This window comes from Mytilus californianus, unplaced genomic scaffold, assembly GCF_021869535.1.
Source record: "Mytilus californianus isolate M0D057914Y unplaced genomic scaffold, xbMytCali1.0.p SCAF_8, whole genome shotgun sequence".
NCBI classification, from domain to species: Eukaryota; Metazoa; Mollusca; class Bivalvia; order Mytilida; family Mytilidae; genus Mytilus; species Mytilus californianus.
This window is the reverse complement of record NW_026262734.1, coordinates 68,504,360-68,529,689: the sequence shown is the minus strand read 5'-3', so window position 1 is coordinate 68,529,689 and position 25,330 is coordinate 68,504,360. Positions and strand designations below refer to the sequence as shown.

The following is a 25,330-nucleotide window of genomic DNA, read 5'->3' as shown; positions in this document are numbered from 1 at the left end:
CACCATAAGAACAAACTATAAAAACCAGTTAAAAAAGCCTTAACTCATCAGATGGATACAAATAGAAATACATCTAACATAAACAGAGTGGACGTGGACGGTAACTTGTACATCCCAAAATCGAGTACAGATTTGAGAGTACTAGAGTACTGACAGCTAGTTCAAACCCAATAACAACTAACGAAAAAAAATATGTATCTAAGACTAAAATATCAATCAGTACACATTCAACATCCAATGGATTTAGTGTAAAGATGTCATTAACAGTCAGAGAAAAACGTGACCTTGTGCAATACCAAACTATAAGTATTGACAGATTGTAGTACCGTGAAAGTACATATGTGTAATATTTAGTATGGTTTTAATTTACTGATAACAAAATCAATATTTATGTCAATAAAAACAATATTCAAAGATATATTTTAGAATAAGTTTATTTAAAGGATTGATAAGTTTACCCGGATCGAATCTATATTTCCGGGCTCGGTTTACAACATCACCGTAAAATTAAGGATGTGCTATTGCGTTTGAAATAAGTTTTCTACAGGTACAGCCAATAATGTTTATATTAGATTTTAGATTTTCAAATACTTTGGGAGGCGAGCACCACTGAAGAGACATTGATTGTCGAAATACTCATCTGGTGCCATAAACTTGATACCGTGAATGTTATTACTATAACAGACAAATATATTTAACATTCAGCGTCGGACTATCCTGTTGTCAGATGCAACGTTTTTACAACCATGGTGATATCAAGACATGTGTAACATGACTTGACAAAAACAATCTTCATAATGCGAAAAAGAAAATATTTATTACACATAAGAAAAACTGTCGATAATTATTTTGAAATTTTCCATCTCATGCATATCACAAAATGAAGCAAACTTTACAAATGTAAACGGTTCTTTGTTACTAGTTTATAAAATTTGGTTAAATATTTTCCGCTGTTTTTGAAAAAAAGACCATTGGAACCTCTTGTATATATATTTTAGCTGAAAAAATCCTTCTTCATACTAAATTCTCCATCGTTGGAATATACTGTTATGCTACCTTCTGGGCTTTTTTGCCTGTATTCGGAGTTGGTGCTTATGGACCTGAACCTTATGGAACGTCTTGTACACTTGCCTGGCATGGTCACCATATTTTTGTAACATTCTTCCTAATAGCATGTGTAATTGTGCCTGTGATTGTCATGAAAGTGTCATATGGACGCATTTTACTGCACATAAGAAGATCTAGACGGCGAACAAGAAGAACAATTATGAATGTTAAACCATCTATGAAGAAAAGAGATTCGTATTTAATTAAGGTAATAGTTATAAGTCAAAGTATGAGTTTAGGAGTTTAGGAAAGATAACAAAAAGAGTTTAAATATTTATAAAATAAATAAAAAGGGAGTTAATGGTTTAATACGGTGTTTATACATGAGACAATGTCATATGAAATAATAAACATAACGCAAAGTACTTAACAGTATATACTTAAGATGAACATAAAATCCGCATCAAGCTTCGACATAAGCAGTACTCGTCAATGTTCTTTATGCTTTCATATTTGAGTTAAGGTTAGGGCAGAACTTTAATTCATGGTTAACAGTTTGTCTCATTAGAAAAACTATTGGTATTTGGAATCTAAATAAAAAATTTCGGATATAGAACACACTTCATAATAGGATGACATTTTTTTTATGTTGCATTGTTTACTCAATAACGTTAACGTTATATCTCTAATCATTCATATTAAGTGTTCATATACGCCGTTCTAATCCTCTTGTGACCTTGATGAAGAACAAATTGTGACGTCGAAATTAAACATTCAATAGCAACATATAAAACAAAGGCTTGTCAGTAATTTTAAACATTTGACTTTTTTTTATAATTTCCTTTTTAATATTAAGTATTGGAATTGCCAGATCTAAGTCTCTGCAACTTGGTCATTTTAGTTTTACAGAGGGGGTTTAAATTATTGTCATCTGAAATTGCGCATTGTGAAAATTAACTATTGAAGTAAATAAATTGAGATGTTCCAACGTTTAATTTCAGAGAAAATTGAAACACATTTTTTTTTTTAATTTTAAGCATAAATATGCTATAAGACATTGTATTCTAAAAAGACGTTAATCTGCATCGCAGAAGTTTCGCGAGAAAAATGAATTAAAAATATCATTAGGTTTTTTATTTGATAATTGTATAAAAATTTGTAAAATTTTATGAATGTTTACAGATTATTCAAGTTGTAATTTCTCTAATTCTTTGTAAAGCAATAACTATTTTATTCTTTTAGGAAATATAATCTTTGGTTAATTGCATAGATTGTAAATCTCTTACAGATGACATTTACCATGTGCATTGGATTCGTTGGACTTTGGTCTCCGTACGCAGTTGTCAGTTTATGGACGGCGTATGGTTGCAAAGGAGAGGTACCTGTCAGAATTACGCTAATTGCAGTGTTGTTTGCGAAACTTTCAACGGTGGTTAATCCCCTTATATATTTTATGCTGAACAAAAAATTTCGTCCAATTCTGAAAAAGTATTTTGTCAGCATAATTGTAAGAGTCAAATGTGGATTACTTCACACAAGTTCATGACTGTAAAACAATAAATAGATACATTGAAACTTGAATTGGGTGATAAACAAATGGAATATTGACAACAAATCTACTTAGTCAAGTATTTTCTTTTTGCTTATATATTTCAAACAAATCATGAAAATCGATCCATCAACAGTTTTTTCAAATGTAATACTTGTATTTAAGAATGTTTGCTACTCTTGTTTTTGACTCTTTGTCAGATATTCGGAATCCCCTAGTTTTATCCATGTTGTGCAAATAAAACATTTGCGCGCTCAACTTTATTTATCTTTTTATAATTTCATTACATATAGAATAAAAAGCTATTTTTGTATAGAATACTTGGGTTTTTTTTTAAAGATTTTGAAAGAAGAGAGGTGCAAATGTTAAATGTATGAACAATCTTAAGAGAATCATTTCCCGCCAAATTTTCAATTGATTGTGTCTCAAAAACAAGGACACTAGTTTATAAAATTTGGTTTAATATTTTCCGCTGTTTTTGAAAAAAGACAATTGGAACCTCTTGTATTAGAAATAAGTATAAGAATTAAATGACTGGTGTTTTGAAATCATTATATTATTTTGAACATATATTTTAGCTGAAAAAAAATCCTTCTACATACTAAATTCTCAATCGTTGGAGACGCTTTTTAAGTTCCTTTATCTATATATTATCAATTTATAACAGTTTTTAAAAAAGCTTGTTATTTTGAAACAGAGGAGCGAACATCCTTAATTCAATAATTGCCAATATAAGAATGAATCACTTACTTCGTAATATATCTCGTTATTGCAAACAGTTGTACTTTTTTATTCATCTGATTAATTCATATATATTTTGTGACTTTTGTATATCATTCAATGAGATTATATGTAATAAGAGTACAGAATTGTGTTTCCGTGACAGAATTAACCCGAAACATCGTTTTGTTTAAATGTTTACAACTATTGAAAATATATAGAAAAAAAAAAAAAAATCATTAGAAAGAAAAAGAAAATCAGAATTGACATCACCTGTATAATCAGGATTCGGTGGATTTCAGTATAGAAATAATGTCTCATTTTGGTACGTGTATCAAAATAACTTAATATTCGGCTTTGAACGTTCCTGGTGAAGGTAAATCCAGAAAAGCGCTTCGGACGCATAAAATTAACATGTTGTTTTCATTTTTTTAAGAAATCATTATAAAGTGAATATTTCGAAAGCGTATGTCAACTCTAAAGAAACATTATCTTAACAATATAGTCTAATTAATCATTGTGTAGTTCCTTAGTAATGTTAATGTTTTTTTCTTTTGGCCAAAGATTTCTCTTTCCGTCTATGTCTTCTCATTGGACATTTTCATGGATTTCTATTAAATCCATATTATCATTCACGTTTAATATACACAGAAAATCTGAAATTAGCTCTTAAGGCATGTAAATAATCAGGACAACTCTGTATAAAGAAAAAGTTAAGTTCAGGGGAGAAAAAAACTCAATTTGTTGTTTTTAAAGACTTTTGTTATTTTTATGGGTACATTATTGTAATTTTTACTGTTGAAATTATAATTATATTACATGTTTATCTTAATGGGAAAGGTACACATTTGCTGTAATTACCTAGTGCTTTGATTATAAGTATTTATTACTTTGTCTTCAATTGTTTTGTATGTTAAATTCATAGTTTGATAGTTTGGACAAATTTTAATGGAATGGTAGAAAGATGTTAAAGGAATGTATCATTTGGTCTCTGGTGGAGAGTTGTCTCATTGGCATCATACCACTTCTTTTTATTTTTATAATGACGATGTAGTTTGTGTTATGATAAATACGATACACGAATACTATTGTATCTCAGAGATGCGTATTTGAAATTTATTAACATATTATGCAGATCACAACTTATCTTCACCAACTTGTTACAAAACTTTCTTGATTTTTTTGTGCTTACATATAATATAATGTAACACTGAATGTTAACGTTGTTTTGGAGAGGTATGGTTGGACCTATTACATGTATTAAGGAATGGAGTTGCAAACGTGTTAAAGAGAGACGAAAGATACCATAGTAATATTCAAAAGGACAAGTCAAAAACGAACCGACAATATTAATGCCATGGACATAAATAGAATACGACCAAAAGACAAATAACAGAATACAAAACACAACATAGAAATCTAAAGACCGAACAACACGAATCCCACAAAAGACCGTGGTTGATCTCAGGTGCTACGAAAGATTAAGCAGATCCTACTCCACATGTGGCACCCGTCGTGTTGCTCGTGTTATTACAAACCCGTTGATAAGTCTTATTCAGTATGACATATTCGAGGAAAAGATGACGTGATTGTGGGTACGACATTGGTAACATATCCGTCGTCATCTGTTAAACAGATATTCCATAGCTGTTAACCAATTCTTCAATCTTTTCAGAATAATGTTACTTTTTTTATAAATGAATAGGAAGATATAATCTAAACACGTCAATGCAAAAAAATTTGGTTGAACCGTCACAATTACTTCATAAAATTAAAAAGACAAAATTGACAACCTCTACATCAAATGACTATCATTGTGTCGCAAACAAACGACGTTATCAGATCTTAGTGGAACCTAAGGTTCCGTTTGGTCGATTAGGTAATAACGTTGCTGTGTCTTTATAAATCCCTGTCTTTCATATGTTTGGGTTCCTGGTGAAAGTAAATCCAAAAAAAAATCCTTCGGACGCACGAAATTTATGAGGTGCTGTTTTCATTGGTTTTTTTTTTTTTTTTTTTATCAAATTTTGATTCTTTATATCAAGAGGTTATTAAAATGCCTTATCATACTTTTTCGTTCCTTTATGAATATAATTTTTCACAAATGCTTATTATTTTGTACAAACACAAAATTAACGGGATTAAACAAACTTAATACAGTCGTGACTTTTTTGGGTAAAGTTGTTATGTGCGATGATTTAGTCGTGATATAGTAAAGTTCTTCTCATTGACTAACAAAACAAGTGCGAAGATAAGAATTGTTTTTCATCATGAAGCTCTGAAGATGAATTTCACATTACCTTTGTATATAGCTATTTTGTTTGTTAATGTAGATTTTGTGTATCAAATAGGAAAATTAAACACATAAACAATATATTAATTTAACAATAATGTTACCTTATACTTTTACAAGTAAAACTCAGTTGTATTTACTTCTTATGACATCAACTTATTATAAATAACATTGTTGTATATTGGGTAGTTATCTATGTGGCAATCACTACAGATCTCTTTATTGTTATATTGAGGCAATTTTAAATATAGTTTCTTAGATTAATCGGGACCCAAGGCACCTGAACGCATGGCAAATTCACTGCATTAAGCAATCGCCTGAAAAACAAGTGTATTGTATTTTATGTAAATATGTAAATATGCAATACAATTATAAAGTGCATGAAGTAATGGTTTGAATTCACCTCTTTTTAAACTGTTTGTTACTGTAATATTCGGTACAAAACGTCTATATATCAGATGTTGTTGAAAGCAATATAATTGATCATGACTAAATAAAATCAAAGTCGAAGGAAGATGCTTTTTACATATATGAAATTGAGAATGGAAATGGGGAATGTGTCAAAAAGACAACGACCCGACCATAGAGCAGACAACAGCCGAAGGCCACCAATGGGTAATATGTTTTAAATACATTAATACATATTAACTTTTTCTAGATTATTTCATGTAATTTTTCATACAAACAGTCATATACCTACCGATGTAAATTTACTTTGAAATCAATTTAATATTCTTTTTCAACATAAAGAACCAAATGTATAATGGTACCTTCAGTCAATATTTTTTTCTCGAGTTAAGCATAGATATCCTCCATTCTCTTTCCAAAGGAAATATTCGATATTGTTTGAAACTTGAATGAATTGTGTACTGAAAAGTTAACCAGCACTTGTAAAACAGAATAATTATATCAATTTCTAAAATTAAATAAAATACTGTTTGTTTAAAACTTGAAATTCTAAAAGAAAAATAGTTGCAAATGTTACTCCATAATCATATTACTCCTTGAAGATTAAAGAACAAAACAGACAAAGGGACAATTAAAATTCATTTGTTGAGTAGAGCCCAAAAAACCATGGCAAAAACGAAAACGAAGAAAAGACAAACAACAGCATACAAAACACTGCATACAAAACTAAAGACTGAGCAACAGTCAAATGGCTATTCAATATTAAATAATCAATCAAAAGTTTATAATATAACTTGGCAGGAGCCAATATTCCTAACTCTACACTGTAAATCACTTTAACGATTTACTGTTGAAAGTTGTGTAAATCATGTTCATGATAATAATCACTTGTAATATTCATTGATTTTTTTCTTTGTATATCCAATTCACAAATTTTTATAAAGAATTTTACAATAATGTTGAACAGTAAATTAAAGTTTGATTTTGATACTACTCAATATTTTTGTGCTTTGTTTTAATGTACAACTGTAATTAATGATTGTTCATTGAAAATGTGTACACTAAAAATAATTCAAACCGAAATGACTATTTCGATCTAAATGCTTTTGTGATGAGCATCGTAGTATAAAATAATATTTATTTAATCAGCAATTTTGTATCGGGTTGGTTTTGTGAACCATATCAACAAAAGAAATAAAAGAAAAATATATCAGTCTTTAACTACTCACGTTTGAGTGTTAACTTTCATATATGTTAATAATTATGTTCTCTGGATATGATATTTAAATGAATTTCAAAATTTATTAAATCAAATGTTTGGTTTATTTTATTTTATTTTATTTTTGTCTCGTTAAAATATTGAGTTTCATACAAATGTAAATTAATCTAGTATAAGTTGCTTGCCCCTCTCTGTATTTAAAGGTATTAAAATGGTATGCTTCGCAGTCTTTAATTTGCCTTACTGGAATGTATTCTTTGAGGCCTTTATTGGTATGTTATATTGTATTGTGCTCATGTACATAACATTTTGTTTTTAAGAAGGAAAGGAACACAATTTAATAGGTAAATATTTTCTATGTGTTATCTTGATTTATTAATATAGGTAATTGTTCGACCATTCACAAATTTAGTTACATCGATTCACAAAAGTACATCCATTCACAAATGTATTGACATCCATTCGCAAGTGTAGTTAATCTATTCACAAATGTAATTACATCGAGCATCACTGAAGAGACATTAATTGTCGATATTGTGCATTGAAATTGGTGCCGTTAATGTTGTCATATCAAAGGTACTAGTATTCTTTTACTAATTTCTTTGTTTTATGTCGACAAAATGTATTCATATTTATTTACAACGAATACATTTCAATTAATGAATTTATTATCTATACTTTGTATGGTAAAAATTGTTATAAATAAATTTATATTATATTGAAAAATACTTATTATATTCGTAGACATTTAGGTATTTTTTTATTATTCTTTTTCAATGTTGACTTGCCAAATGGTATGATTTCAACTGTGGTTTTATGTTAGGTCGCCGTTTATATATTATCTTTTCAAGTACATGTATTATCTTTTTAAAACCAAATGTTGAAACGGGTATACAATTGAAAAAGTACTGTAAATTGGATACAACAGTATATTACCTATATTCAAGTGTCATAAATCCATAAAGGCGTTACAATTCGAGGTAAAAAAAAATAAAACCTGAGAGAGTCGCAGAAACGCAGGAAGCGAGACCGGTGTGTCGACAGAGTAAGCGTCCCCTGTTATGCATGCTTCATTCGCTATGCGAATCAATACTCAATCAAAATGTCGTTTTCAGGAATAGCACACAATTAGTAAATTTCCAGATCGGACGACTATTTTGTTATCTAAAGATATAAGACCGCGAAAATCTGTCTTTAGCAAGTTGAGATACAGAAAATGAGCACAACCTCTTAATGAAGTCCGCATAATGTGAATTGAGATTTGCAAACGACATACGATGGAACAAATGATATGTTACTGCTGAGAAATGTAAAAATAAGAAAACGATGATGTTTGAGGTACATGATGAAGGTAAATCAAAGAAAAGCGCTTCGAAAGCATGCTATTTATAAAGTGGTCGAGGGTATCATCATCTCAGTAGTCAGTACTTTGGTAACAAACCTTTCGTAAATTGTCTGTTTATAAATTTATGAATTACTGAGAAATTAAGGTTTCAACTCCCTCATTCAAAGTGTACCTTAGATGGATATGGCTATTATTTTAGGTCCATTTTAGTCATATAGTTCTGCAACTGTTTCGGTTCTTTTACATCCTTGGATTTCAAACGTTCAGCTTTGGAAGTTCCTGATGAAGCCTTCAAGGTAAATTAAGAACAGCTCATCAGATGGATGAAATTTAATGAGTGATGTTTTCATTCTTTTATTGAAAGAAAAACGTAAATATGAAAAAAATCCTCTTGAGGAAGATCTCATATATTTGCTTCTTTTCGAATCTGTGAAACAGTGTTTACTGTAACAATGACCAAACTGATACAACGGCAGAAAGGCAACAGTATAATTATACATATGCAGGAAACGTGTACATCTGGATACCGAGAAAAGTGCACATCATGTATAATGTTTAATATGTTTAAATGTATTGCGACCAATGAGACCACTAGCCACCAAAGTTCAAATAAATTGGATGTAAGCAATTATAGGCAACCGTACAACCTTTATAAATGAAAAAAAACATGCCGTATAGTCCGCTATAAAAGGCACCGAAATGAAAAATATGAAACAATTCAATTGAGAAAACTAACGACTTAATTTATAACAAAACAATTTACGAAAAACAAATATGACAGACATGAACCAACGACAACCACTGATCTACAGGCTCTTGACTTGGGACAGGCACATAAAGAATGTGGCGGGGTTAAACATGTTTGTGAATGCTCAACCCTCTCCCTAACCTGGGACAGTGGTGTAACAGCACAACATAAGAACAAACTATAAAAATCAGTTGAAAAAGGCTTAACTCATCAGATCGATACAAACAGAAAATCATCAAACATAAACACAGACTGGACGTGGCAGTGTATTTATCCATCCCTCGTCCCTAACAACAAAAAGGACACTAAGTACAGATCTGAGAGTACTCGCAGTTACTGACAGCTAATTCAAAGCTAATAACAACTAATAAAAAAATCATGTATCTAAGACTTAAATATCAATCAGTACACATCAAAAAACCAATGGATTTAGTGAAAAGCCGTCATTAATAGTCAGAGAAAAACATGACCTTGTGCAATGCCGAAAAATAGTATCGACAGATCGTAGTATCATTAAAGTGCATATGTGTATAACAAAACTATTTAGTATGATTTTAATATACTGATAACAAAATCAATATTTATACCAATAAAAACAATATTCAAAGATCTAAAAACAGTATTGAATGGTAACCTTTTAGAATAAGTTTATTTAAAGTATTGATAGGTTTACCCGGATTGTATATAAATTTCCGGGCTCGGTAAACTACATCACCGTAAAATTTAGGATGTGCTTTTCCGACTAAAACAAGTTTTCTACAGGTACAGCCAAACTTGCAAACCAAATCTTTGTATCTATGGAAGAATTTAGTAAAGGTTTTGAGTAATGTGTGGTAACGAAATCCCTGACTTAATAATTTACCAGTAATAAATAGATTACGCTCATTAAAATCCAAAACGTCACTACAGACACGGGCATAACGAACGCACTGCATAGTACAATTAATATGAAAGCAAACAGTTTAATTTTCATGAAAGTATACTTTTTTATATAGATTAGACCGTTGGTTTTCCCATTTGAATGGTTTTACAGTAGTAATTTTGGGGCCCTTTATAGCTTACTGTTCGGTGTGAGCCAAGGCTCCGTGTTGAAAACCGTACTGTGACCTATAATGGTTTACTTTTATAAATTTTGACTTGGATGGAGAGTTGTCTCATTGGCACTCATACCACATCTTTTTATATCTATTTGTTAATAACTCTAATGGGTAATACTATTTAAACATAATACAACTTAAATTTTTGACCAAATTTAACGTTACACTACTGGTATGTAAGATTAAACGACAGATAACTCTTGTGATTAAATGTGACAAATTTAAATCAGAATGAATACTTCCAAATTTCATCATGATCATATAACAGTAGCGTATTGAAAAATTATATACATGCATTAGATATAAATGACATTGACTTGCGTTGTTTTCTTTTGCACTAAGATTTTTATTGGCTTTTGTTGATACACTTGCTATTTAAAGTAAGATTATTAGTTCATACTTTTGTCTAAAAGACTCTATAAAAATCTGTATTATTCTATACACAATTCACCTCACAAAAGTCGCTAATTGTCACCTCAGGAGTCAGTGGATCGGTATTGACATGATTTATGATATTTTTGTTTCCATAATTCCCTGTTGCTAAATTAGGAAATTACACAATAACTGAGGTTCCATTTCCCTCAGAAAAAAGTTGTCCTTAGAGAAATTTGCTATGCTTTTTTCATATAGCACCTAGAGTTTCTATGTAGTTATTCATCCTGGTTTTCAATTTTTTGGTTTGAACGTTCTTGGAGAAAATATATTAAGAAAAGCGCTTCGGACGCACGACATTCAGAAAATGTTTTTTCCAAACAATAGACTCACATAAGGTCTATACGAGAACTTTCAATAACAAGTCAGTACAGAAAAAAAGCCAATTAACCCTAAAACAACAGTATATGGATAAATAACGCAAGCATTACAATCACAATAACTTACAACATGTACAATATCATACATTTACAAGAATTCTCACAATTAATGAACGCAAACTCAAAGTATTTAACCTGCTGATATAAAATCATGCCGTTCTATAATCGTAATAGATGACTGTAATTTAAACAAGATTTCATACAGCAAGGTATTAAAAACTAATCGAAGGTAATGATTTATGATATAAACAAGCATAATATTGTACACTGCCTCAAACACTGTACACGGTTTGATCAAACAAATTAAACATTTGGATACATCTAGAAACAACAGCATTTCCCAAAAAACAATACATTAGAGTCATTTATTTGCCAATTTTCATTTAATGCTTAACTGTTGTGCACCTAACATTTATTCCAAAACAAATTCTATAAGAAGCATCGTTCTGAAATTTAACATTAATGAACCCCCAAGGAACGGAATTGTTTATGCCAATGTTGTCTCCAAATGACGAAAGTTTCATGAAAGTTGATCTGACACTACGTATAACATTACGGTCAATTCACTATTCATGATGTTCATCTCCTTTCAGTGATCTCAATTGTTGATTTTATTTTTTTTCTGACGTTTAATGTTTGATGTGTCATTCTTAATAGGATCAATAACTTCATTTCATATCATAAGAACCACCACTTCTGGACATATCTTTATTGAAATTAGCCGCTTTGGGACCATCTTGATATTCTCCATATAAACACCTTGTATTGCTTAATTTGAATTTAAAGTAGAAAGCTTAAATTACCTCTCTTAAATATCAAAAGGTTGATAACTTCTTTAAGATGATATAAGTACACCAGTGTTTTATTTCAATTATAATAAATCACTCCCTGTAGTTTTATGATTTGTATAAGGTAAGGCCACACCAAGTTAATTTCTTGTTCTACGGATTTTTCCACTCCAGAAATTGGGGCGAGCGAGCGATTTGAAAATCTTAATAAACAAAAAACTTATTTTCAAATTTTTATTGCGAAGCTTGAAAAGTAAAGACGAGCGATTATATTTTTTTTTGTTAACATAAACTCATAGGTTCTGACAATATTGATCAAAACAAGATGGTATGAAACTTGATTTACCACTTGTACTTTGGCATTTCTTTAATTTATCAACTGCTGAAGTGCTTTTTTTTCTGTTCACCAAGAATGTAATGCCCACTTTTAATTGCAGCATATTTATGACTTCTTGTATTACTTTTACTTTCTGAGGACATCAGATCTTGAACTGAATAATTGAATAATTATTTCAACTGCCTTAATGATGTACTTAGGTGCGGTTTTGGAATTGTGTCAGATGTTCGGACTTGGTTTTTTACTACCTTACAGGGTAAAATATTTTGCCCCATAACACCCATTTTTCTTTTCATATAAGACTTCAATAGCTCATAAAAGGTCATTTACCAAACTTTAAGCAGATTCTAGATTTCTTTTCTTTCGATTTGAGACCCAAATAATACATATGCAAATGTAAGGTAAAAGTCCGAGTCGGCCTTTTTCCGCCATTTTTAAAAACTCAAATATCTCGAAAAGGAGCTCCATAACCTATCAATATTTTTAGCTTATTTTGTTCCTTAACTAATGCTCTTTCGACTTATAGTATCAATTTTAAATTCTTGATTTTTTAAATTTCACCTTTAGTTAGTACATCCTTAAACGATCTCCATTGAATTGTCATAGATGTCTTTCCTCCTTCACCGGACATGACTTATAACAAGCAACACGTCGGGTGTCTTTGCAAGAAGCAGGAACTGCTCATCCTTCCAGAACATCTGAGTTCACTCCAGTTTTTTGGGTTCGTGCTGTTCGTTGATGAGTGTACTGTTTAGTTTTTTGTGTTATATGTTGGTTGTCTGTGTCTCCGTCGTTTTTTTTGTTGTTATTTTTGTTCTTTGTCTTTTTGGCACTTTGTATATAAATAAGATGTGGTATGATTGCCAATAAGACAACTCTCAATCCAAGTCACAATGTATTTAAAGTTAACAATTATAGGTCAAAGTGTAAAGCAAATTCTAACTATTTTGATCTGAGCGTCACTGATGAGTCTTATGTAGACGAAACGCGCGTCTGGCGTATCAAATTATAAGCCTGGTACCTTTGATAACTAACTACAATCAGTGCGGTAGTAAAATTTGTCCCCTGGACATTTTCCCCTAGTTAATCAAGTCCATGACCATAATTATCCTAGGAATGCAGGTCCCAGGGTAAATTTTCCTAGGAAAATAAGTCCATACCTAGTAAAATATGTCTGGCACTTATTTCCCAAATAATAAAGGACATGGACGTTTTTTCTTAGGAATAAAATAGACATGAATTCCAAGGAAAATTGGTTTTGGTAAAAAATTATATTAAAAGATAAATTCACAACTGTTAAACAAGTTATTAAAACATAGCAATTGAAAATTCCATTGTTTACATGTAAATAAACTCATCATAGATACCAGGATTGAAATTTTGTATTTGCGCCAGACGCGCGTTTCGTCTACAAAAGACTCATCAGTGACGCTCGAATAAAAAAAGGTTAAAAAGGTCAAATAAAGTACGAAGTTGAAGAGCATTGAGGACCAAAAATTCCTAAAAGTTTTGCCAAATACAGCTAAGGTAATCTATTCCTGAGGTAGAAAAGCCTCAGTATTTCAAAAATGTAAAGTGTTGAAACAGTTAATTTATAATTATGACCATATCAATGATAATTCATGTCAACACAGAAGTGCTGACCACTGGGCTGGTGAAATGATTTCTTTTCTTACAAACCATTCATAGTAAAATAAAGGACTTTTTACCTAGGAATATTACTGCCATGGACATGAATTCCTTGGAAAATTAGACTGGGGACATAAATTACTGACATCGGACTAAAAATACTAGTAAATTCTGTAAATTCTGTAACCATGGATTTTTTTATATACTAGTCAAATTCATTGATTTAAGGCAAATACGCGATCATTTTTTTGCAATTTTTGTTTTTTCAAAAATTGTATTTTCACCCAAAAATTAAAAAATCGATATTAGAACTTAAAACTTGGTCTGCTTAAAATTTTGAATGCCTTTGCAGATATTAGAACACTTAATTCTCATCGTAATTAAATGCCGACTTTTGTCGTTATTTTCCGCAAAATAAATTTGACCCCTGTGTTCAATAACACGGTATTTTCGCACTTTCCAATTTGGTCCGATACTTTTAATCATATGTATTTGCTGTTCAAATGAATGTTTTTCATTGGATAATTTTACAGTTTTTCCTATTTATTATATTTTATGATAAATTGGAGTTCAAACATGTGTATCATTACTTTTGTTGATTAGTATACTAGTAATATGTGTCCCCCGGACACATTTTACTAAGACTAATTTATCTCTGATAAAAGTACGGCCTTAAACACGGAGCCTTGGCTCACACCGAACAGCAAGCTATAAAGGGCCCCAAAATTACTAGTGTAAAACAATTCAAACAGAAAACCAACGGTCTAATCTATATACAAAACGAGAAACACCTATGAACCACACCAACAAACGACAACTACTGAACAACTTAGGACAGGTGCATACAACTTCCGCTGGCAAACGATATTGCAGTTGAAGGCACTTCTCCTCCTTTTGTACCCTTTATTCTAACAACGAAAATCGGCATGATTTTGTGAAGGATCGTCCTTGACTTTAATATGAAATATGTGTTAATGCTCGAAACAGTTTAAAGGGTCGCGACTTTATAATGATACTGGTTGGGTATCTCTGAGTGAAAGAAGATCCAGACATAAAATTATTAAATTTCACGAAATGTTTCATGATCAAGCTCCTAATTATCTTTGTAGTCTCGTACCTCAACAGCTTTACCAAGTCTATAACTATAATACTAGAAGGGCATTTAATGTTCAAAATATGAACTGTAGAACTACTTTCTATCAAAATTCCTTCCTACCATCTGTTATTCGTGAATGGAACCGCCTTCCACAAGATGTTAGATGTAATCCATCTAAATTTACACTTAAAAATTATATAAATCGAGATATTAAGAAAGCCCCTTCATATTATAATACTGGTTGTAGAAAAGGCCAAATACTTCACGCCAGACTCCGGTTGAACTGCAGTGGCTTAAATGAACACCTTTTCCAGAAAAATATTGTTCTTTCCAGCCTCTGTATATGTGGACAGGTTGAGAGCACCAAACACTATCTGCTAGAATGTCATAATTATAGTCTCATCAGGACACAAACCATTTCTACACTACCAAGATATAAAATACAAACATTATTATCAGGTAGTGAACTCATCAGTGATGAGGAAAACGAAAATATTTTTAAAGTTGTACAAAGTTTTATTTTAGAAACAGGGAGATTTGGTTCATAAACAATTATTTTTATGTCGATTTAGATGTTGAAAACTTTAATTTAATTTACCTTATTTTCAAACATTTACATACTTCACAGCTACATGTGAGACCACAATCATAAAAAAAGATGAGTTGATAATATTTTTCGATCAAACTGACTTCTGAGTAACGGGCAAACCACTGAATAAACATGTAATGTGAATTGAAATTTACAGTATACGAGCTTCTTATACTATGTTCCTAATTTTGTCATTTTGTTTAAAGGGAGACGGATTTATATAAGTTATTCTTGTTTCCGAATCCCAGAATTTATATTGTATAATTGTATATTGTGCACTTTTGAAAATAAAATATTGTTTAAACTAAAGGTTCGCGATCTGACGTTGACTGAAACGCTCTGACGATTTGCCTTTTTTTTTTTAATGTTTTCAAAAATAATAAAACTGCGCGGGAAATAGACACGTTTACTTTTCCGGATGCGGGAAGCGGGAAATTTTTTTTTCTGTTTAGAAAAAAAATATGTGCCCGCCCGTGCGGGTCCGTCGAACAAGGAATTAAATTGGCGTGGCAATACAGAATACCGTACCAGAGATGCCCACAGAGACTGAAATAAAGATCAAATACTAAAACCGATTGTTCATTCTATGATATCGGCAATTAATACCACACTCTTTACTTTGTTGTATTTCAAGTATGCTGTAACACCGATTTAATGGAAAAATCGGCTGATCTTTTTTGGTCTTATCTGGGGTTAATATGCTTTCATATGTTAAATTTATCGGTGTTTCCAATTTTGATTTCTATTTATTTGATATATTTAATCCAAAAACAGGTATTGTGCGTGCTCTTATCTGTTACAAATGTTATTATAATGATATGATACATTTACAAATCGATATCATAAAATCCTCACTGAAAGATATTCTGCATTATATTTGCTCAGCAATGTGATTATAGATTATTTATTGGCTACAATCTCATCGAAGGAGATGTAGCCGAGTGACTTCCTTGGAAAATTATCACGTAGAAAAATCAACAGCTTAATTATTTAAGAAAAAAGGCAAAATAGTAATTTTATATTTATACTTTTTTGTAAACCTAAGGCTATGTTATAACGGTGTCCAGAAGAATATTTTTAAAGATGTTTTACCGGCCTCTGGTTTATTCTATTTTTAACAAACCTACAAATGTCCTCCGTGGATTAAAATCAGCATTTAGTTTTTGACCGTAGAAACATAACAAGCCTCGATTATTGGTCTTATACACAGCAATTGAGCCTTTCGAACTGTAATCTATATACAGACTGCTTTGACTGTTATGGTAAGGTGCTTTCGATACTCCCGAACATTTTGCTCATTTGGTCTCACATCCACTTGTTTGCAATTGTACGCGATATAGTTTATTCCAGACAGATGCCTTGGGCACTGATGTGAATGTCAAACTTTAAAAGTTTGTGTTATGTTTTTCTAATTCATAAACATCTGCCAAACACTGAGTACTATGTAAAATGTATCTGTTATAAGTTGAAACTCTTTATGTACCCACCTCACTTTATAACATTTATGAGTGTATCCTTTTTGCTATATATTTTTCTTCAATGATAAATCTTGATTATAAATATAAGGGGGTGTTTTTTTGTTTTAACGCGTGGTGTAAAGCCTTTTTCTCGCTATCTGAGTTCCTTCCCGTTGTTGATGTGATATTTATGTTGCTCAATTTTAAGTTTTCTTTGAATTATTTGAAAAAATCTTTGGGACATGTCAAATATTGCTTTTGTTTATATTTTGTAATTTTCATGATTAGAAATAGCAAAAGATGGGCGAAGAATACCAAAGAGACATTCAAACTCATAAGTCGAAAATAAAACTGACAACGCCATGGCTAAAAAAGAAAAAGACAAACAGACAAATAACAGTACACAAAACCATATAGAAAACCAAAGACTGAGCAACACAAACCCAACCAAAAATGGGGGGGGTCTCGGGTGCTCCTGAAGGGTAAGCAGATCCTGCTCAACATGTGGCACCTGTTGTGTTGCTCATGTAAGTACAAACCTGGTGATATGTCTAATTCGGTAGGTCACATTCGGAGGAAGGGGGCGAGATTGTAGTTACGACAATTGGAACATCATATATATTCTATGACGGTCAACCAACTCGTGATGGCGTCCGTAAAATTTACGAAGGGATGATTTCATCTTCACCACTTGGAACTCGTGGTTTAATAGCTTCCTTGTGAGCAGCAACCCTCTGTCAAAGAAATCATGATACGAAACACAAGCCCATGAATATCGTATCAACTGGGAGATATATGTAAGACTCAGATCGACGTCCGGTCTCTAATCGACGTCCGTTCCTCAAATCGACGTCCAAATCTGACGTCACAATAAAAGATTCCAAATCGACGGCCAATTTTATACCCCTCTAATTGACGTCTTTTTTGTTGTTCTCAAATCGACGTCCAATTTTTGGCTTTACTTATCGACGTCCGTTTTATTGATTTACCACAATGACGTCATAACTTTATTAAATGACCGATGTATACAGGTTGTGGTATCAATTTTAAAATTTAAGAGATTATATAAAAAGATGTAGATGTGGTATGATTGCTAATGGGACAGCTATCCACTAGAGTTTAAATGAAGTGGATGTAAGCAATTATAGGCAACTGTACGACCTTCAACAATGATAAAACTCCATGCCGTAAAGTCGGCTATAAAAGACCTCGACATGAAAAATGTAAACAATTCAACTAGTTATCTAACGGTCTTATTTATAACAAAACAATTCCGAAAAACAAATATGACAGACATAAACCAACGACAACATCTGAACTACAGGCACATAATTTGGCGGGGTTAAACATGTTTGTGAGCGCTTTACCCTCCCCTAACCTGGAACAGTAGTGTAACAGCACAACATAAAAACATAATGCCAATTTCTTTTGTATATGTTTCACTCCAGGTGTAAAACTCAGCAATTTGTTGAAAAATAGCTTACAGAGTCCGTATACTCACATGTCATTTATCAATATGAAAATGAATGACATTCGACAACGTAGATCGATTGGATTATCTTCTATCAAGATAAATATTAATATACATGTATATGTTATAAGATGTCGGTGGTTGTCTTGTTTTCATTTATCGATGTTAGTCTTTTATTTTTGTTTGATATGATTCTTTGGGAAATGATGTAATTGACTGTGTTGTTCCTTCTCATACGTGTAGTTTCTATTTGTAGTGTATAAAGACAATAAGTTTCTTTAAACAGCTTTACATAAAGACAAAACGATACAGATGATATAAATAGAGATCAATCTAATAACAATAATGCTGCGTTGGATATAAAGCGACCTTATGCAAATGAAAATCAATATATCTGTTAACTATTTTGGGTTGCAAAAATATCTATGGAAAGTATGTAACTGTTTGAAAATTGAGTTGTTATGAAAAACAAACAGACCAAAATTCATCTTTTATTTCGTATTTGAATGTTCTAAAATCACTCAAAGTCTTATACATGTACATGTATACGTGCAGTAATTTATTTAAGGAATGACTGTAATATTTTTTCTGTCTATGAAGAAATAACATCAAAAATGTGGTGCACACTGAATAACGCGCGTTTGACTAACAGGTCGAACAACTGATGTTCTTAAACCCTGCTGACTGCCATTGACGATTGCCAAATAAATTGATCACGAGATGTAATATGGATCTTAATTATTAATTTAATACCAAACAGAAAACAATAAACTTGCGGAGAAGATGGTATACCGCAAATATGAGGTGCACAAATTTGTACACCATATCCGGATTTCGACAATTAATGTCTCTTCAGTGATGTAAGGGATCGAAACGGTATTTGGAAAGCCATATAATTTACCTCAATTTAGGATAGACGCTTGAATTTTAAAGAGTCGAAATAGGATGAACGGATCATATAAACCACGGGTTATCCGATGGAGAATGGCTGTCATAAAGTTGTCACATTTTTAGACGTATATCTATATATATGTGTTAGCGACAGCTAAGTGAAATTAGGCATTAAGCTTAAATCCTAAGCAATAAGCTAACGCCTAGGCAGTAACTTAATAGCCTAAAAAAATTTTAGATATTATTCTTAAATCCTGCAAAAATGTGTCCAGGTATTAATCTTAATGCCTAAAACGTAAACGCGAGTAAAAAAAAAGATATTTATTCAAAGTTAAAATACATTTGCTACATAATAACATAAGAACTGAAGTTTAAAATGTCAACTGCCTGAAATACTTTTTCTTCATGTTACAATTTTCTCAAAGTGAAAGAAATAGTTTGATGGAATTACTAAAAATATTTGCATAGCCATGGAATCACAAGAAACATTTACATAGTTATTATTAAGTTGTTTAAATCATACGGTCTCTGTCGCCATGACCTGTGTATGTGCTTTTTCCAAAGTACAATATAGTTCCTCTAGGAAAATATAAATTTTGAAAAGTTTCTCATCATTCTCCTTTACTTTATTTATCAACCTTTCAAAGCCCCCTGGGGTAAAAATGTTATACCTTTTGAATGTAGTAGCCGTCTTCTGTGGGGATTCTAAAATGTAAAAGTTTAAAAAATATCATTGTTCTGTCTTGGGTAAATGCTCCTTGTTTTCCCTGATTAAGATTAAGACCGCATACATTCAGGAAATTTACCTTCAGTAGCATGTCACTTAATGATAATAATTCAGATTAGGAAGTTAAAAAGACAAGATGGTCTGGGAGTATATAACAATCCCCCTCCTTTCATTAGATACAATCACTTGTTTGTAACATATTTATATTTGTAATACCACAAAGAAATACAAGCTAATTCTGTTATGGATATGAAAAAATACTAAAATTTGATATCTGTTAAATTAGTGTATATCAATATGTGGAATATAATTTAAAAAATACCTTATATCAAGATTAGTTCACCGATTGAACATGTACTTGGAAGATAAAATACACATCCCAAAGTTCACTTATTGCCTGAAATGATGTTTGGTAATAGGTTGAATAGTCATCGTCATATTTCAGGAAATAGGCTTAATGCCTGAAAATGTCAGGCAATAAATTAATGCCTAGGCGTTAGCTTATTTCCGAGGATTTAAGCTTAATTTTACTTATTGCCGCTAACATATATAAGCAATGAAACAACCAGGTTTTTATCTATATTGAAGAAGATAAGGGATCATATAAGCTTTTTGAAAAAAAGAAAATAACAGAAATACCGAACTCCAATGAAAATTCAAATCGGAAAGTCCATTATCAAATGCAACACCCTTGAACGAAATATGCCTCATATCAATAAAGTATCAATTTAGCAGGAAGAAGAGATCAGTTCGTTCGTAAAAGTGATACTGATTTTCTGGTGACAGTATCAAACTTCATATATATATATTTATATCCCTGGTTTTTAGATGTTTTTGTTGCGCGTTCCTGATAAGAAATAAATCCAGAAAAGCGCTTCAGGCGTACGAAATTTATAAAGCAGTATGTTTATTGACTTGCACTGGGTCGATACCACTATTGGTGGACTGTTAATTCCCGAGGGTATCATCAGCTGAGAAGTTAGCGCTTCGGTACTGAACTGATTTATAACATGTTATTGCAAAATTCACCAAGGTGGTAAGGTGCTAAGGTTCCAACTCCCTCATGCAAAGTTGATTTAGGCTTTACAATTAAGGTCCCTTTGGTCATATAGCGTCTGACGTCTCTATGTATTCATACATCCCTGGCTTACAAATATTTGGGTTTCAGTGTTCCTAATGAAAGCAAATCAAGTGAAGCGCTTTGTACGCACGACATTTATAATGAATTATTTCCATTTACATTAAGAAATTTGCAGACATAAAAATAAAATACAAGGAACTTATTGTACCAATAAGATTTTCATTAGCAGAAAGAGGAGATCGTTGTAGAATTGATGTGTAATTAAAAGCAGCATCATCTAGTTCACCGCTAGGGACAGTCTGTTTCATATATAGCCACGTCTTGAAGCCTTAATTCTTTTTAATACATTTTATATTTTCAAATATTTCGGCCTCGAGCATCACTGAAGAGATATTTATTGTCGAAATACGCATCTGGTGCAGTATAACTGGTACAGTTAATGATATAATCATATTCTTTGAATAAAAATAACACTTTCAATGGACAGATATATTTGATTTTATTTAATATTTTACTCACCTTTTCTCCATGTACTATGAAAACAACATAATGTTATTTAAAGTACTTCGGTCTAGGATTGTACAATAGCAGAAAACAATCTGTCTAGATCTGTAATGAAATGTGCACATTTTGAGAGAGGTATGTAATTCAATTGTAAGACGTTTCATCTACATGAATAACACATGTATTTGTTTTTATTACAGTTTTTACAAATACAAAATATGTCTTTTTTTATTCAATTATTTTCGACTTTGCCATACAAGGAGAGATAACTCGAAAAGTGAAACTTTTATAAAATAATCTGTTAGAAAGTACTTTATATGAACTGTCTTCATTCTTTTTGTGAATAAATATAAGATTTACTGTATACATTGTATAAAATAAATGCCTTCTGTCCTTTGGTTTTAATGTACTTATTGACCATCATACCAAGTCTCGTTCTTTTCATTTTGTTTTCTAATTGACATGTAAACTGTCGTTAATTATGTTGAACAAACATTTACTTCGTGGTAAGACCGAAAGTTTACTTTGAGATATCAACAATATAGACACATTGTTGGAATTTGTTAAACGTTTGGATATTAAAATAATACTTTATAAATGTGGTGCGTCCAACGCGTTTTAATAGATTTATCTTCATCAGGAACGCTCAAACCCAAAATGGTTTGGCATGCCTAAAAACCAGGTTCAACCCACCATTTTTTTCTTAAAATGTCCTGTACCAAGTCAGGAAAATGGCCATTGTTATATTATAGTTCGTTTCTGTGTGTGTTACATTTTAATGTTGTGTTTTTGTTGTGTCGTTGTTCTCCTTTTATATTTGATGCGTTTCCCTCAGTTTTAGTTTGTAACCCGGATTTGTTTTTATCTCTATCGATTTATGAGTTTTCGAACAGCGGTATACTACTGTTGCCTTTATTAAGCAAATTATTAAAAAAAATCTATTTCAATTTAGACCCTCCATCTACCTTAAACAGAAAAATAATGTGCAGGTATTAATAACAAATTGTACTGATAATGTTTAATTTCGTTTCTAGTATTTTGTTTTGAAAATAGCCAGCGCAAAAATAAGCTTTCGAATAAAAAATACCATTGGAAACCATCTTTCTGTTGCAAAAAACCCGCAAAATTATTTTACAAATACTAAATATCATTACTAAAATGGAATGAGCAATATATAGTAGTTATGTATTTAGAAATTACAAATTCAACAATATAAATTTTCAATTTAATATTTTTTATTTTCTATTTGGACGATATATAATAAACCAAGGCTAAAGCTACCTTTTCCTGTGTGTGTACACATAGTAGTCCTTATCCATTCATAAAACGAATTCATTTAAATGATATCGAATGTTCAGTAGGCGTATTATTCAAACATTTACTGGTTTTTCAAATATCCATGGAAAAGGATATTACATGGATTTAAAAATAAAATTTCAATACAGGTAAAATTCACATTTCTTACTTTTATCAAACTTAATTAACATCATGAACATGAAACTAATTTTGGTAAATTCTTACATGTTTAATTAAGGTAAGTTTTTTTTTGTCTGAATTATATTAGTTTGGTAACGGATTGCGGAATCTATACATTTACTCTTTGGTATCAAGAAGATGTCATTCACTTGCAAATTATTCCTAATATCACAGTGACGACAGAAGATGGTCGCGACAATTGGAGTGGTGAGTAAGTTGAAATGTTATTTTTTTTCTTTGTAATAAAATTGCTAGCACTGCAAACATACCATTAAATCCCCTGCATTGTTCGAGCGTATTTAGTCTTTGAAATTTTATCATTGTTCTTCCATTTTGTGTTTGTTTGTATGAAAATGTATGAAATAGCAATGCCGCATAAGTCTTGCATGCACGACCTTGTCAAATGAGTGTATCATTACATTTTAAGGTAAGTAAAAATGAATTGCAATTTACTTGCAATAAACATATATAGACTGCGTGTTTTGTGAAGTTAATTACGCATCACATTATTTTTTTCTGTTATTGTGGTTTTTAACCGCGAATGGTGGATATTTATCAGTTATGGACTTTTACGAGGTCAATACGTTATATATGGACCTATTCAGATTATATTGACCGATGACGAAGTCCGAGGTTCAATATAATCTAACAGGTCTATTTATAACGTATTGACCGAATGAAAGTCCTTAATTTATATATTACTATGTCCAGTAAAAGTGTTTTATGGAAATGGACATAATATTCTTTTTGTGTATTTTACATTTTTCTAACTTGATTTGTTTCCGTTTAATGTAGTTGACTTTTCGGACATCGATAATAAATATTTATCTGATGAAACTTGAAACTAACGCAAAAATTTGAACATATAGAAATAAGAAGACGTGGTATGATTGCAAATGAGACAACTCTCCACAAGATACCATGTCTTCTTCATAAAAAACTTTCATAGAAATGGTACAATTTATATTCCTGAATATATTGCTCAAATTGATCAGTTTAAACAGCAAAAAATAGTGAAGTTCCTTTGATTTCCTTTTCGATTTCAAAAGTTCAACATATTTTACAAAATATAATTTACTGTTCTTGTTAAAACTAGTTTGGTAGTTCCCAACTGCGTAAAAGCATTTAGTAACCATGGCGATTTTCTATTTATAGAATTAAGGTTTAAATAATTATTCATTCGTCGTTTACCACACCAAAATTTATAACACGGACAGGTATTTCAAATAAAGGTGAAATTGAACTTTATGTTTTAAAACAAACTATATATATCTAAACATTTATCTTCTTAATTTTATATAGCATTTGAAAGTGTAATTAATCGTTAAAATGCTTTAAAATTGTACTGTTTTAGTGACATGATATCAAATGAAGATTGAATATGGATATTTAGAATATAGTGCAGTAGAAAATAAACATTTTCACACTCCAACTATTAAACGGTCGATTATAATCAAGGGGCACAAATATGATTAAAAGTTACATATATCAGGTTGATAATGCTACATTTGATCATCTTTGTTTTACGTTTCAGCTTACTAGACTTATAGGCGGCTGCCAAAAATCTAAGTCAGTCTTACCCACATTTAATCACAGTCATTTTCAGTGTGTTCCAAGCTGACGACAACCATCGAATATGTTTGTCGTCCTACGAATAAAGATGAAGCACCAATTTTATTAACTACCTAGTAAATAAGTGCCTTATGAGTACAGACCTTAGTATATTTGATTTCATTTAAATCTGCAGAGGATAATACACGAAAATCGTTTCCTCTTGAATAACTATTTTATATTTTATAAGACTAAGTTTGATTCTCTCTAAATGTGCATAGTTTCATTATTCTGACCAGTGTTCTGTCAAATATACAATCTTTGCAAAAGTATTATTGGGATTTACATGTTTAAGATGGAGGCGAATGCACAAATCGAGGCAGTTTTAAGTCCCTGAAAGTGCATAAAAGTAAAAATTCAAGTAACAAACTTGTACCTCCAGTCATTATTCAGGCCATAAGTAATTTTTTAAATCGCAAACAGAAGACACTATGA

The 25,330-nt window shown here is 31.2% G+C and overlaps 1 protein-coding gene across 4 annotated transcripts in view; it reads left to right on the top strand.

Moving 5' to 3' along the window:
* The first annotated feature begins 23,189 nt into the window (after positions 1 to 23,189).
* The window catches only part of LOC127713007 (uncharacterized), a 33,406-nt gene continuing 31,265 nt past the window's right edge, over positions 23,190 to 25,330 (top strand). For 2 of the 4 annotated variants that reach the window (XM_052219601.1, XM_052219598.1), the window contains exon 1: positions 23,269 to 23,342. The gene's annotated coding sequence lies outside the window, so the exon portion shown is untranslated. The other 2 variants (XM_052219599.1, XM_052219600.1) reach the window with 2 other exon arrangements.